Consider the following 16,342-nt stretch of genomic DNA (forward strand, 5'->3'; position numbering starts at 1 on the left):
CAGATGCCTTTGCCTGTGCAGGAGTTCTCTAGGCCCACTGCCATCCAGCCAGCACTCCCTTACAGGTTTCTGACTTAGGGGCTCTGCCTGACCCCCTCATCACCCCAGGCAGGAGCAATCAAGGCCACACCGCCTTGCGCCCAGTGGCCCCTTATGAATTTCAGTCCAGGACATCCTCATCAGACCTCCCCTTCAAACTAGCCAACAGACCTCCTTCCCCAGCCGTGGTCCCTGCCTTATCTCGGGGGACCCTGCTGCCTCCATGTCTCTTGCAGGCTGGCTAATCTGCTGGATCATGCATTCCCTCATAGCCTCTCACAAGAGCTTTGATCCAATCCTGCCTAGCTTCCCATAGCTCCCCAGGCCACCAAGGGGCTGATCTGCTCTCATGAGGACTTCCAAGTCCCTCTCCTTTCCAATCCAGAGCATTGTAGTCCACATCTCCTGCAAGTCTCCTGCAGGCTGCCTAATAGTGCTGGATCACATGTGCCCTTGTAGCCTCTCAGGGGAGCGTCCATCTGATCCTTGCCCAGCCTTGCAGAACTCTCCTGGCAGATCCGTTCTCATAAGGGCTTCTGAGTCCCCCTTTTTTTTCTGATCAAGAGTTCTGTGGGGGACCTTGTGATTTTTTTGGGAATGCCCTTGAGTGTGGGGTGAGGTTGGATGCCCTCCACCTGAGAAGGAGTCCTCCCCACTCAGCCAATTATCACTGCTCTTTCTCTCTTATGGACTTCTGTCCCAGATGGGGGCATAGTCCAGACCCTCTCACTTAGGCAGAAGCACTCCTGGTCCAGACGCTTTCCACCACTCTGTCACTTGTGGACTTCCATCCTGAAAGGGGACATGGTCCAGACCCCTGCACGTGGGTAGGACCTTTCCCAGCCTGGCTGCTTTCCACCATTCTCTCCCTTCTGGACTTCCATCCTGGAGGGGAGCATGGTCCGGACTCCCTCACCCGGGCAGGAGCTCTCCCAGCCCATCCACTTTACACATTTCTCTCCCTTCCAGACTTCCATTGGGACAGACTCCCTCTGGGCTTCTACTTCTACACAGCCATGAGAGTTCCTTTCCCAGCTTACATGTCTCTTGGAGGCTGCCAAATTGTGTCAGATCACATGTTTCCTTGAAGCCTTTCAGGAGAATTTCCCTCTGATCCTTCCCAGCTTCGTGGAAATCTTCTTGGCTGTGAGGCCTAAGACAGTCCAGACTTCTGTGACACCAGTTCTCCCCTTTGACCTGTACCTAGAGATTTCAAACTCAAAGGAGAGATGGTCCTGGGTCCCTGCATCTCCACACCTTTTGCTGAGCCTTGAGCCTTTTGTCTTGTGGCGCCTTGCCTCCAGGGTGGTGGTGTTCACAGATTGGCATTCCCCCAGTGCCAGGTGAACAGTGGGAGGCCAACCTGACTTCCCTGGCCGGCCCTGGGTGTGAGACACCATGGCGGCCCTATCCCCACTTCCCTGGGGACTTGGGGGATGGGATTGCAGATCTGGCTTCCCGAGGTGGCTCTCAGCCTGCCCATGCTGATGGCGGGCTCCCCAGCCGGCCATGGTTGCAAGGTGCCATGGCAGCCCCATCTCCCCTTTGCTGGGGGCCTGCTGGATGAGACACCCAGATCTGTCTTCCCTGGATGGCCCTCAGCCCTCTCCTGGAAACTGCATGCATTTTGGCTATTTGGATGGAAGTATCAGAGAGGAGATGTGAAGGGGCAACCAGGGGACCTACACCTGCATGGGAGCCCTTGCCACCGGTGAGCACCCGGACCATGATCCCTCCCTCCCCCAGAAGTACCCCACCTCCACTGCTGAGCAAAGTCCCACTGGCAGTCTAGATGGAAGGGAAGAGAAGAGGGTTGCAGGGCAGGCTGGACATGGCCAGATCCCTCCCTCCCTGTGAGGGTGCAGAACCTGTCCCCCTGCCTGCAACAAAAGCTTGGCTCAAAGGCTGACTTTTAGTAGATTGCAGATTTTTGCTGCTCTGCTAGGTATGAAACCCTGACTCAGAATCAGATCATCTACGAATGAGTTAGCACCCAGTTCCCCACAAATATATAGTGCAATGCTAGAGTGAGGCAGCCTCCTTCTGTCTGCACTTAGACCCAGTGACACGTGGGGCTCCTCAGTGACCTTGTGGTAGACTATCCCTGGTCAACTCAAGATCCACAGTGCTGAGGTATTATTATGTTTGGGTGGGATTCTGATTTAGAGGCATTCAGTCATAATCCCACAGATGGTAGCTTCACACCTTTGGCTCCTCATCCAAGTGCATACACCAAATGTTTGAACCTGCAGTTCCTCCTTTACTGAGCAGGATTACTACACATTATCAGTAGGGTAAAACTAACCTGTCTCACAACAGTCTAAACCCAGCTAACATTGCCTATTAGTGGGTGAGCAATCCAACACTTGGTGAATTCTACTTCACAATGATAGGAAGAGCCAACATTGAAGGATCAAAAAGCGATGTCACGATGAACGCTTGCTGCCAAAAGCTAGTTATCCCTGTGGTAAGCTTTCCGACACCGCTTGCTTAAAACCCAACGTGCCAGAAGGATTGTGAGGACCTGCTTTCACAGTCTGTAGTCATAATGAAAATCAAGATCAAGCGAGCTTTTGCCCTTCTGCTCCACAGGAGGTTTCTGTCCTCCCTGAGCTCACCTCAGGACACCTGCATTACTCTTTGAGGTGTACCTCCCTAGTCAAACTCCCCATCTGACACTATCCTTAGAGTGGGTCGCACCCGGATGCCCAGGAGCTTGGAGCCAGAAGCAAGAGACCTAGGTAAGTGAAAAACTATGAGTAGTGGTATTTCACCAGCAGATGAGGCCTCCCACTCATTCTATACATTTCATGTCTCTTCACAGTGCCAGACTAGAGTCAAGCTGAACAAGGTCGTCTTTTTCTGCTGATTCTGCCAACCCCATACCCTTGGCTGTGATTTCACTAGATAGTAGGTATTGACAGTGGAAATCTCATTCATTCATTGATGTGTGTCACTAATTAGATGACAAGGCATTTGGCTGCCTTAAGGGAGTCATACTTACTCCTGCCGTTTACCCACGTTTCATTGAATTTCTTCACTTTGACATCCAGAGCACTGGGCAGAAATCACATCACATCAACACCCATCTTGGGTCTTTGTGATGCTTTATTTTAATTAAACAGTCAGATTCCTTCCACACTAATTCTAAGTCAGCTGCTAGCTGCCGGATGATGTGAGATGCCAGTCAGGATGGCACCCACCACAACTGGGGCAATCCACAGGAAGGGCCTGGAGCACATAAAGAGTTAGCTCCACCATCCCCCTGGCCCCCCTGGGAGGAAAGGATGCAGCAAGGGGGCTATGACTCATCCAGCCATGGTGCACACCCAGCCCAGCTTCACACCCAAGCCTGATCAAGCCAGTCCTTAGAGTCAATCCTTATCCTGAATTTATGGATCTGGCTTGCTGACTTTCCTTACCTACATCATTCTAACATGCCAGAGGCCGTTCACCTTGGAGATCTGCTGCAGATATGGGTACAGCCCGGTGCGAGACTTACACCCTCTCCCTGGATTTTCAAGGGCTGGCAAGAGCTCACCTGATGCCACTGGAATCACGACACTTTCCATGGCATGGCCCCCTCTCTCTGGGTGAACCCATTCCAGGCCACCCTGCCCATTACAAAGAAAAGAGAACTCTCCCAGTAGCCCCCACCAGCTTCTCCGGGATCCTTTGCATCACCTCACTGCACACTGTGAGGTGCCCATTTCCACTGCTCCAGATTCGAAGATGTGAACCCTACTCCCTTTTGATCATCTGAGGGCAATGGAGACCATCGCCCATCCCTTCAGAAAAGCACTTACCTATCTCTCAGGACCGACTGACCCATGTTCAACAGCTGTTTACATGGAACCCTTTTCTACTTCATCCTTCAAAGCTCTCATTTGAATATTTGCTACTACCACCAAGAGCTGCATCCACAGCGGCTACACCTGGGCCCTAGTCCAGGGCTTCAGTGCCACTGCTGCAGCCCTCCTACTCATCACAGTATAGCCTCCCTTGGCTCCCAGCACTGGTGATGGACAGGTATGGGCCTGACACACCACTGCCATCCATTTTCAGGGCTAGTTGATTTGACAGGTGAGTTGTTACACACTCACTAGTATATTCTGACTTCCATGGACACCACCCTGCTGTCTAAATCAACCAACACCTTTTCTTGGGTCTGATGAGCATCTGCATTGGGAGCCTTAACCCAGTGTTCAGTTCATCCCTCAGTGCCAGTTTTACTTACCATAAGTGGCTCACTAAGAGCTCACATTCCATGCCCAGCTCCAAGCCAGTGAGTTGGGCTTCTTACCCATTTAAAGTGTGAGAATAGGTTGAGATAATTTTGTCCCCAAGACCTCAATCATTCATGTTACCAGGTAAAACCATGTCCTCTGAGTGCCAGCTATCCTGAGGGAAACATCAGAGGAAACCAGCTACTAGATGATTTGATTTGTCTTTCACCCCTATACCCAGGTCAGATGACTGATTTTCAAGTCAGGACCGCTATGGGTTGCAGTCAGAGTTTCCTTTGGCTTCAACCTGCGCAGGCATAGTTCACTATCTTTCAGGTTGAACCAGGTATGTTCACACTCCATCTCCCCATTGGGATGGGTGAGAAGGGCTGGCAGTGAGCCCTCTGCATAGGTTGGGGGATCCTACCTTGGTCAGCGTGTGCCGGCCCTCACTTTCATTGTGCCTTGGGGTCTGCTGCCCACACTCAGACTCGCACACCTGTCAGACTCCTTGGTCCATGTTTCAAGACAGGATGGGTGAGTCACTGACATTGCTGTGGATCCCGGGCACCCAAGGTGAGCCCGATGCCCCAGTGATGAGATGCAGTTTGGTTGGACAGAGGACAGTCTTGCCCAATCGACAGTCCAGCCTGGAGCTGGGGGCCTCCCTGCCGCAAGGGTGGGGGTGGGTGCAGTGACAGTCATCTCCCATGACTCCAGGACAAGGCAAGAGCTGATGCCATGGGCTGTAACACTCCCCTCTAGGGAAGAGAGCCACCTTCTGCACGGTCTTCACAGCTGACCCAGAGCCAGTCGCTGCACACTGCCACAGAGTAAGTGCACCTGATGGCAGCTGTCATGCCTGGGGCTGGTCTCCCACCACCCCGGAGGAAATCCACCTCACCCAGTTGGCTGATGTGGCCATTGAGTTGAATCCTCCTAGGTGGACTGTGTGGACCCCACCTGTTTATCTCTGAACAGTTTCATGCCCTATTGAACTCTCTTTTCAAAGTTCTTTTCAACTTTCCCTTATGGTACTTGTCCACTATCGGTCTTTTGCCAGTGTTTAGTCTTAGATGGAGATTACCTCCCACTTTGGACTGCATTTGCAAACAACCCAACTCTGAGAAGACCTGATCCCAACATCCCAGGGGCTGCTGCCAGCCTCACACCATCCATGGGCTGAGCCTCAATCACAAGGACTTGGATTCCCTGGGCAGCACTGGGAAGACAGTCTTCCATACACCACATTTTCCTACTCCCATCACCTGGGAGGGATTTGGCGCTGGGCTCTTCACTCACCATTGCTGAAAGAATCATGATTAATTTCTTTCCCTGCACTTAGTAATATGCTTAAATACGACAAATCACCACGTCTGATCTGAGGTCGCATTGCAAGCATGGTCATGGGGGGTGGCAGCAAAGGTCATGGGGAGAGATGGACGTACCTCCCCTGCCCTGACCTGAACCCACTCCACCACCACCTTACTCCAGGCAGTGGAGGAGGGCTGATGCTACCCCAGTGAGTAGGAACTGGGTAGGCAGACGTCAGGTTGTGCCTCCGGGAGGGCAGCCTAGTGTCGGTACCACCGACAACTTCCGGGGCAGGCCAGATGCACATGGACAGGCTTGCTGACTCAGGAAAGCAGTGACTCCTCTTCTCCAGCCACATATCACCCTGAGGGGATGGCGGCCTGAGACGGGTTCCCTTGATGCCCCAGCTGTGCCCCTGCTGGGGGTAGGTCACCCCCAGGGGGGAGAGAAGGCACGACAGCCATAAGACAGGCATAGCACTGGGAGTAACCCAGGGCCATAAAGTGCATTCAATGTGTCGGTGATTAATGTGTCCTGCAATTCACATTAGCTGTCACAGCTAGCTGCATTCTTCATTGACACACAAGCTAAGTGATCCACCACTCAGAGTTTACTTGTCTCACTCCATTGCCATCAGCACAGCTAATGACAAGGCATCACACCGAGAGATTAGCAGGAGAGGTTTCATAGGTGTCATCATGGGCAGCTGGACTGGGGTTACTAGCCCTGAGCCACAGGACACCAGGGAGTCCAGTGGTGACTGGCTCATGGCTGACCTTCCGGGTCTTCAGACTGATGCCCCGCAGGGAATGAGGCATCCTCCTTGAGTACCTGTCACCACCATCGAGGGGAGAGGACACAGGTGTACACCCCTGGGGGTGACCCCACATGGTGGGATGGGTGGTCATAGTGTCCCCTGCTGGGACATCATTCTCTCCCCATTCTCTGTGGGGAGTCTGTCACCTCCAGGGCATGCAGTGGACTGTGCTGCTGCCCAGGTACCCCCTATGCAGCTGTCCCCTCAGAGCAGCAGAAAGCCACCCTGACCCACACCTCATTCCCCGGTGGAGAATCTCAACCTACACACTGTGACCCAGACAGCCACACCCGTGGGAGCCCTCCTCCAGGATCAATCGATCCATGGTGGGGATGAGGATGGCACCTGGGAGTGTGGTGACACTCATCGCAGTCTGGGAGCTGGCCTCCAACAGACGCCTCACCTCCCATGGATCCCACAGCCTCTTTTGGTTGGGTGGAAAAGGACAAGGCCTGAGAAGGCAGCTTGACCTCGCTCAGATACCTGGGAGGATGTCCCCTGATGCTAGGACCCAGACTCGGACTCACACTCTGACGGGAAGTGCCATGCCACCCCATCTTCCCATACCTCCTGCAGACTGCCTAATCATGCCAGATCACATGTGCCCTCTGGCCTTTCTGGAGGGAGAACACCACAGGGTGCGACCAGCCCTGTGGAACTCCTCTCAACTGCTGAGGGGCAGACCCACTCTCATAAGGACTTCCAGTTGGTTGGTGCTCTAAAAGGTGCCTCAACCCCCTGCAGACACCTGGGAGAACATCCCCAGGTCTGGGACCTGGACTCGGACTCACATTCTGACAGGATGCACAGTGCCATCCCACTTTCCCATAACTCCTGTGGCTGCCTAATCATGCCAGATTGTGCGTGCCCTCTGGCCCTTCCAGGTAGCAAACCCGCAGGGTGTGGCTGGCCCCACAAAACTCCCATCAGCTGCAGAGGGGCAGATCCATGCTCATGAGGTCTTCCGAGTCCCACTGCTTTCCAATCCAGAGCACCTCTGTAGATTTTGCGATTTTTCAGGGACACCCTCTGGTAAGAGGCAAGGCTGGATGCCTTCACCAAGCAACAGCCCTCCAAGCCCCATTGCTTTCTGCCTGGAGCTTCCTTATGGACTTTTGTCATGGGGGTGCTACCTGACCCACCTCAACCTGAATTGAGCTCTCTAGGCCCTGCTGCTGTCTTTCCAGTGCTGCCTTACAGACTTCCATCATGGAAGGCTCTTCCTGAACCCCCTCACCCTGGCAGGAGCTTTACAGGCCCTGCCGCCATCTGCCCAGCACTCCCTTGTGAACTTCCATCTGGACTGACCCCTCCGGGCCTCCTTTTGACCTGGCCTAGATACCTCCTTCCCACAGCCACACTCCCCACCTTGACTCGGAAGACCCTGCTGCCTCCAAGTCTGCTGCAGGCTGCCTAATTGTGCCGGATCACGCATGCTCTTACAGCCTCTTAGGGGAACTTCCCTCTGATCCTGGCTAGCCTTGCAGAACTCCTTTTGCCCACCAAGGGGCAGATCTGCTCTTATGAGGACTTATGAGTTCCCCTGTTTTCTAATCCAGAGCACTTCTAGGAACTTTGAGATTTTTTGGGAATGCCCTAGGGTATGGGGTGATGTCAGATGCCTTTGCCCTAACAGGAGTCCTCCAGGCCCCACCACTGTCCACCTGGTGCTCCCTTACAGACTTTTGTTATGGGGAACATTGCCTGACCTCCCTCACCCTGGCAGGAGCACTCCACATCCCGCCTCCATCCTCCCAGTGCTCCCGTACAGACTTCCATCACAGGGGTGCTGCCTGATCTCCCTCACCATGGCATGAGCTCTCCATACTCCACAGATGTCCTCCCAGTGTTCCCTTATAGACCTTCCTCATGGGGGGGCTGTGCCTGACCCCCTCACCCTGGCTGGAGCTCTCCAGGCCCCACCGCCATCCACCCAGATCCCCCTTACAGACTTCCATCTGGGCCGGCCCTCCGAGCCTCCCCTTTGACCCAGCCTAGAGACCTCCTTCCCCGGATGCAGTCCCTGCCTTACCTCAGAGGACGTCAATGTCTCCACGTCTTCTGCAGGCTGCTTAATTATGTCAGATCACATGTGCTCTCATAGCCTCACAGAGGAGCTTCGGTCCAATCCAGCCTTGCCTCACGGAACTTGCTTCGGCTGCTGAGGGGCAGATCTGCTCTCATGAGGACTTCTGATTTCCAATCCACAGCACCTCTGGGGACTTTGCAATTATTCAGGAATGTCCTTGGATATGGGGCAAGGTCGGATGCCTTTGCCTGAGCAGGAGCCCTCCAGGCCCCTCCATCATCCACCCAGTGCTCCCTTATGGACTTCCATCATTGGATTGTTGCCTGACCCGCTCACCCTGGCAGGAGCCCTCCAGGCCCTGCTGATGTCCGCCAAGTGCTCCCTTATGGACTTTCATCCAGGCCAACCCCTCCAGGCCTCAGCTTTGACCTAGGTGAGAGACCTTCTTCCCTTGCAGCGGTCCCTGCCTTGCCACGGGAGACCCCACCACTTCCACATCTCTGCAGGCTGCTAAATGTGCTGGATCACGGATGCCCTCAGACCCTCTCAGGGGAGCTTCAGTCCAATCCTGCCTGGCTTGCAGAACTCCCCTTGGCCACCAAGGGGCAGATCCACTCTCATAAGGACTTCTGATTCCCCCTCCTTTCCAATCCACAGCATCTTGGTCCACATCTCCTGCAAGTCTCCTGCAGGGTGTCTAATCATGCTGGATCATGGGTGCCTTCATAGTGTCTCAGGGGAACTTCCCTCTGATCCCACTCATCCTCAGGGAACTTCCCTCAGCCACCGAAGGGCATATCCATTCTCATAAGGGCTTTCAAGTCCTCTTTCTTTCTGATCCAGAGAATTGCGAATGACTTTGCGATTTTTTTCGGAAATGCCTTCAGGTATGGGGGTGAGGTTGAATGCCCTCCACCTGAGAAGGAGCCCTCCCCACCCGGCCAATTTCCACCACTTTCTCCCTTCCAGACTTCTGTCCCAGAAGGTGGCATGGTCTGGACCCTCTCACCCAAGTGGGAGCTCCCCTGGCCTGGCCACTTTCCACTGCTCTCTCCCCTCTGGACTTCCTTCCTGGAGGGGGGCCATGGTCTGGACCCATCAGCTAGGTGGGAGCTCTCATGGGCCGGACACTTTCCACCACTCTCTCCCTTCTGGACTTCTGTCCCGGAGGGGGGCATGGTCTGTGCCCCCCCCCTGGAGGGAGCTCTCCAGGCCCCACCAATATCCAGCCAGCACTCCCTTATGGACTTCCATCTGGGCTGACCCCCTTCAGACCTCCCCTTCATAATGGCTGAAAGACCTCCTTCCCTGGCCCTGGTCCCCACCTTGCCTTGAGGGACCCTGCCTCCTCCATGTCTCCTGCAGGATGCGTAACTGCAATGGATCACGCATGCACCCAGCCCCTCTCAGGGGAGCTTCAGTCTGACCCCGACCAGTCTTGTGGAACTCCCCTCGGCTGCCAATGGGCAGATCCGCTCTCAGGAGAACCTGTGAGTCTACCTCCTTTCTGATCCAGTGCATCATGGTCCACATATTCTGCAAGTCTCCTGTAGGCTGCTTAATGGTGCCAGATCATAAGTGCCCTTGTAGCCTCTCAGGGGAACTTCCCTCCAATCTCACTCAGCCTTGTGGAACTCCCCTTGGCAAATCTGTTCTCAAAATGGCTTCTGAGTCCCCCTTCTTTTAAATTTAGAGCATCACAGGGGACTTTCCATTTTTTTCAGGAATGCCCTCAGGCATGGGGCAAGGTGGGATGTCCTCTGCCAGAGAAGAAGCCCTCCACTCCTGGCCAATTTGCAGTACTCTCTCCCTTCCAGACTTCCATCCTGGAGGGGCCATGGTCCAGACTCTTTACCTGGGTGGGAGCTTTCCCAGCCCAACTACTTTCCACCTCTCTCTCCCTTCCGGACTTCTAGCCTACAGGGGAGAATGGTCTGGACCCTCTCACCTGGGTGGGAGCTCTCCTGGCCAGGCATCTTTCCATTGCTGTCTCTCTTCTGAACCTCCATTTATTTTGGAGGGGGGCATGGTCCGGACCCCACTCACCTGGGAAGGAGCTCTCCCAGCCCGGCTGCTTTCTTCCTCTCTCTCGTTTCCCGACTGTTATCGGGACAGATGCCCTCCGGGATTCCACTTCTACACAGCCAAGAGAACTCCTTTCCCAGCTTACATGTCTCCTACAGGCTGCCTAATCATGCCGAATCATGCGTGCCCTCAGAGCCTCTCAGGGGAACTTCCCTCCGATCCATCCCAGACTTGTGGAACTCTGCTCGGCCACCAGGCCTCAGAGAATTTCATATCTTTAATTCTATGATGCTGGTTACCCCTTTGTCCTACACCTAGAGCTTTCAGAGTCACAGGGCAATGACCCTGGGTCCCCACATTCCCAAACCTTTCACATCATGCCTCTGTCTCTCTCCTCCATGGAATAGACTCCTACAAACATGTGTCACTTCGAGCATTGCGGCTCATGGCCCTTTGCCTCCTGGGTGCTGCTGTTCTCAGAGTGGCATCCCCTAGTGTCAGGTGAAGGACTGGAGACTAACCTGACTCCACAGCCACCCCCAGGTGTGAGACGCCATGGCAGCCCTATCTCCACTTCTCTGGGGGCTGGGGGGATGGAATCGCAGACCTGGCTTCCCAGGGTGGCCCTCAGCCCTCTCCCAGGAACAGCAGACCAGCTGCTGGGTCACCCTTCCAGGGATAACCCTTACACCCAGGTCTGCAATCCTCATCCCCCTCCGTGCCCCACATGCATTTCAGCTACCTGGACTGAGACTCTAGAGAGGTAATGTGAAGGGGCAACCAGGGGATATCCATCCAAGTGGGAGGCCTCACCACTGGTAAGTGCCTGAACTATGCACCTTCCCCCCAGCTGGACCCCTCCTCTGCAGCCGAGCAAAGTCCCACCGGCAATCTGGATAGGAGGGAGGGAGGAGGGGCACAGGCTGGGCTGGACAAGGACAGGTTCCCCCTCCCTGTGAGGGTGTGGAGCCTGATCCCCCACCTGCAACACAAGCATGGCTCTAGGGCTGACTTTCAATAGATCACAGCTTTTTGCTCCTATGCTACGTATGAAACCCTGACCCAGAATTAGGTTGTCTGTGAATGATTTAGTGCCCAGTTCCCCATGAATGTGGAGTACACTGCTGGAGAGAGGTGTCCCTCTTACTCTGACCCAATGATGAGCAGCATTCCTTGCCAACCTTATGGCCAGCTATCCCTGGCCAACCGGAGCTGCAGTATCATTATGTTTAGGTGGGATTCTGACTTGGATGCATTTAGTCATAGTCTCACAGACAGTAGCTTTGCAGCATTTGCTCCTCAGCCAATCACATACACCAGATGTCTGAACCTGCAGTTCCTCTTGTACTGAGCAGGATTATTATTGTAACAACACATCATCAGTAGGGTAAAACTAACCTGTCTTACGACGGTCTAAACCCAACTCACATTCCCTATTATTGGGTGAACAATGCTTGGTAAATTCTGCTTCACAATGATAGAAACAGCAGACATCGAAGTATCAAAAAGTGATGTCGCTATGAATGCTTGACCTCCACAAGCCAGTTATCCCTGTGATAACTTTTCTGGCACCTCCTTCTTAAAACCCAAAAAGCCAGAAGGATTATGAGGCCCTGCATTCATGGTCTGTATTCATACTGAAAATCAAAATCAAGTGAGCTTTTGCCCTTCTGCTCCACAGGAGGTTTCTGTTCTGCCTGAGCTCACCTTAGGACACCTGCATTACTCTTTGACAAATGTACTGCCCCAGCCAAACTCCCGAGCTGACATTGTCCCTTGAGTGGGTTGCACCCGGACACCCAGGCACTTGGAGTCAGAAGCAAGAGCCCCAGTAGGGCTTGCCCCCCCACCTCACCTGGTAAGTGAAAAAATGATAAGAGTAGTGGTATTTCACTGGTGGTCAAGGCCTCCCACTTATTCTACACCTGTCATGTCTCTTCACAGTGCCAGACTAGAGTCAAGGTCAACAGGGTCTTCTTTCCCCGCTGATTCTGCCAAACCCATTCCCTTGGTTGTGGTTCTCTAGATAGTAGGTAGGGACAGTGGGAATCTCATTCATCCATTCATGTGTGTCCCTAATTAGATGATAAGGCATTTGGCTACCTTAAGACAGCCGTACTTACTCCCACCATTTATGCATGCTTCATTGAATTTCTTCACTTTGACATTCAGAGCACTGGACAGAAATCACATCATGTCATCACCCTTCTTGGGCCTTCATGATACTTTAGTTAGATAGTAGGATTCCCCTGCACCAGTTCTAAGTCAGTTGCTAACTGCTGGACAATGCGGGACGCTGGTCAGGACCAGTACCCGCCACAGCCGGGGTGATCCACAGGAAGGGAGGGCCACATCCAGAGTTGCCACTGCTACCCCCTGCCCCCCCCAGGAGGGGGGTGCAGCCTCATCCATCTGCTGTGCATGCCCAGCCCTGCTTCATGCCCAAGCCCAACCAACCCAGCCCTTAAAGCCAATCCTTATCCCAAAGTCAGTTCAGATTTTCTTTGCCTAAATTAAGTAATTCAGAGTTGTGTTTTGCATTAAAAAAAATGGAAGTTTTCACTGTAAAAGTAGCACTGGGTTTTCTGCCACATATTTTATGAAGGATAAAACAAAGTGAAGAATTTATGCTAAACAGTGGGCAAGACAACAAGGTGGGCTAATTGTAGCAACAAGTATTTTTTTAAAGAAGAAACATCTTTATTAAATTATAACTTATGACATAAACAATCATACATTTTTGTAAGTGAAAACGAACCATACTGACATAATTGTAGTTGCAAGCATTTTACATCACAAACCATATTGACATGATTTTAGTTGCAAAGATTGTACATTACGTATAAGCTACCCAATGACTGGTAGTCAAACATTACTTAGCTCATTCAAATCCTGCCTTCTTTTAAACCTCATTCCTCCTCTGAATGTATTTTTCCCACAGTTCTGATTTTTTCCTAGGTAGTTTGCTCCTTTTCTAAAGATCACACTTTCAGTTGTTTTATCTTTGTTACTATATTCACTACTTCTACTACAGTTGTTTTAGACTTTGATTAGCATTTTCTAGTAATTGCCTTTTTGGCAGCCACCATAATTAGACTCAGCAAGGCCTTACTGTATCTAGGCAATTCCGATTCTGTATTATAGCTCAGAAAAATAATTTATTTAGTTACACCAATTTGCTCACCCACTATCTCTGATAGAGAAGTCTGCAGGGAATCTTCAAAGTCTGACAACTCATTACACTCTGTGAAGGACTCACACAGCCTACTCTGATCTTTAGATGCCTTAACCATCTCACCCCTGCATATGGCCAAATAGTAGTAACAGTGAATTTTACAGACGGCTTATAAAAAGATTTGTAATATGCTAGAAATATGCTAGAAACATGCTACAAGGCAAAACTTGTTTACTGAATTAAGGTGCACTGACCTTTGATTGAGATGTTTAACAATTACAAAAGGGGAACAATCACTGGATTGTGGTTAGCTTCCCTTTTAAGGGAGAATTTTGGAGAGGCAGTGATGGTAGAAAATCAGGTACGATACAAGTCTTGTTTACCACTTAGGAAATGATTTGTAATTTCTAAATACCATCAGCCTAAAACTGCCATGACCTTTATCATTTTGACCTTTTTGGACTTGTTGTTTATACAAGACTATAAAATATCCATCAACCAACAACAGAGTTGGACTCATCAGCAAGAATCTTCAGCATGGACTTGGCTTGCTAATGCTAGTACCTGCAGTGAGTTAACTTGACTAAAATCACCAAGGACTTTTGGCTTGGACTGGGCATTTTCAGTGTCAGTGCCTGCATTATGTTGATTTGAACAGATAACCACCCTGTTGGAAGTTGGAGTCCCTCTTTCAGTAAGCAATGAAGACCATTTTGGTGCTTGCAAGTAAATGTTCATTTTAATATTTTAATCTTTAAAAAATAAATTACTTTTGTTTCTTGGTGTCTTGTGTCACTCCTTCCTTATTTCATTTACCACAGAACTGAAATAATGAACCAATAAAAATTGGCATAGTTGGCAGGATTCTGAGGTATACAGATGAGATGTCACAAACAACAATGTTGTTTTCTTTGAAGAGAAATACTAATAACGAGGATAGTAATAACCTAGGTAAAGTTCCTGCAGGAACCATGGATGGGATCCCCTTTCCAAAGCACTGAGCAAAGTGCCACCCCCACTTCCTTCAGTACCTTTAGAGCTTTTGCAAAAAACATATCTAGAACAGTTGGCAAAGGCTCTAGCAGACTTAAAACTGGAAGATAAGGGGAAGGAGGTGAAAGCTGGGGTAGGAGCAACCAGATGGTTGTTCATTACTGCACTACAAGATTTAGACTATAATAAAGAGAAATGGTGTCTTGATAATCCTGAGGGGGACCAGATGCACAGGTAATGACAAGTACTATGACAAATAAACTAATTAAAAATGCATCACAATGGTGGAAGGGGCAGCTAATGACTGCCCTGGCAGGGTGTATGGGACAGCAGATGTGAGATGGGATAACTACTTTGGACCATATAGCAGAACTAGTAGAGGAGAGGGAACAGAGGAAGGTGTGGAAAGCAAATGTAGACAAGCAGTCTAGTGAAAAAGTAATCAGAAGACAAATGTTCATAGATTTGTTAAAATGGGGAACAGAAGCTGCAGATATAGATATGACTACTACAGAGGAATTGTATAAAGGTGGGGAAAACGCAAACTCCTCAAGCAAAAGGCAGCCACCCACCAAAAGCCCTGTCAGGACTACCAAGGAAGGGAAGACAGGCTGGACTCAGTTGTACCCCGATATTCCAACAAAAGAAGAGATGAAGCAGTGGCAGACAAGGGGTTTTACTGATGATAGGGACTGGGGGGAGAAGGAGTAGAAAACACTAAGAGAAAAGACAGAGACAGAATGACTTGATGGCAGGTCCCCAGCAGCCAGGGGTACAGTAAGAGCAATTACACCTGGGGACCGATGCCCTTATGTACCTCTTACAGTCTTCTGGAATAAAGGACCACAGCATGTAATGTCTCTGGTTGATTTCAGGTCAGAAGTGGCTAGTTTTGCAGGAACCCCCCATAGATTTTGAAGACAATCTGTAAAAACTGATGGTTGTGGTTGGGCAAAGACAGCTGGTGTAAGAACTAAAGTTAAGACAGCCTTTAGGGATGGTATTCCCCTGTTGATGACAGCTCTAATAGCTCTTATCCAAGAACACATTTTGGGGATAGACATTTTGAAAGGTAGGACTTTTGAAACTACAGCAGGAGCCTTTAGGTTTTGGGTGTGGCACTGTTCTGTCAATGCAGCCAAAACCATAGTTCATGGTGATGGTAAGTGGAAACTGCTTTACATTCCCACAGCCAAAACAATTGTGAATATCAAGCAGTATTGTATCCCAGGTGGCACACTGAGATTTCAGAGACAATTCAAGAATTACTTTGAGTTGGGATACTCGAACCAACGGTGAGCCAGTTTAATAGCCCTGTATGGCTGGTGAAGAAACCTGATGGGTCATGACAAATGACTGTGGATTATACTGGACTAAATAAGATGGCACCACCTTTAGCAGCAGCTGTTCCAGACATTGTTACTATTGTTGAGAAACTGTCTTCATCTGCTGGATCCTACCATGCAGTTTTGGACTTGGCTAATGCCTTCTTATCTATCCTTATATCAGAAGAAATTAGAGCACAATTTGTTTTTACTTGGGAAGGGAGACAGTACACTTTCCGGGTACTCCCACAAGGATATCTGCACAGCCCCACCTTATGCCATTGACTGGTAGCAAGGGATTTTGGCTAAACTGTAGCCAGATTATATATATTGATGACATCATGATTACAGGAGAAAAGTCCAATGTGGACATTGTGATGTAGACATTGCGATGTAGAC

At 50.8% G+C, this 16,342-nt stretch overlaps 1 non-coding gene and 1 pseudogene across 1 annotated transcript; both read right to left on the reverse strand.

Moving 5' to 3' along the window:
- Positions 1 to 1,924: 1,924 nt before the first annotated feature.
- Positions 1,925 to 5,655, reverse strand: LOC122802521. Its single transcript, XR_006364949.1, has one exon. It is a non-coding gene; the product is annotated as a 28S ribosomal RNA (ribosomal RNA).
- Positions 5,656 to 6,036: 381 nt separating this feature from the next.
- Positions 6,037 to 6,190, reverse strand: LOC122801953 (annotated as a pseudogene).
- Positions 6,191 to 16,342: the final 10,152 nt, after the last annotated feature.

Source organism: Protopterus annectens, chromosome 1.part0, assembly GCF_019279795.1.
Source record: "Protopterus annectens isolate FY-2018-M chromosome 1.part0, PAN1.0, whole genome shotgun sequence".
Lineage (NCBI taxonomy): Eukaryota > Metazoa > Chordata > Ceratodontiformes > Protopteridae > Protopterus > Protopterus annectens.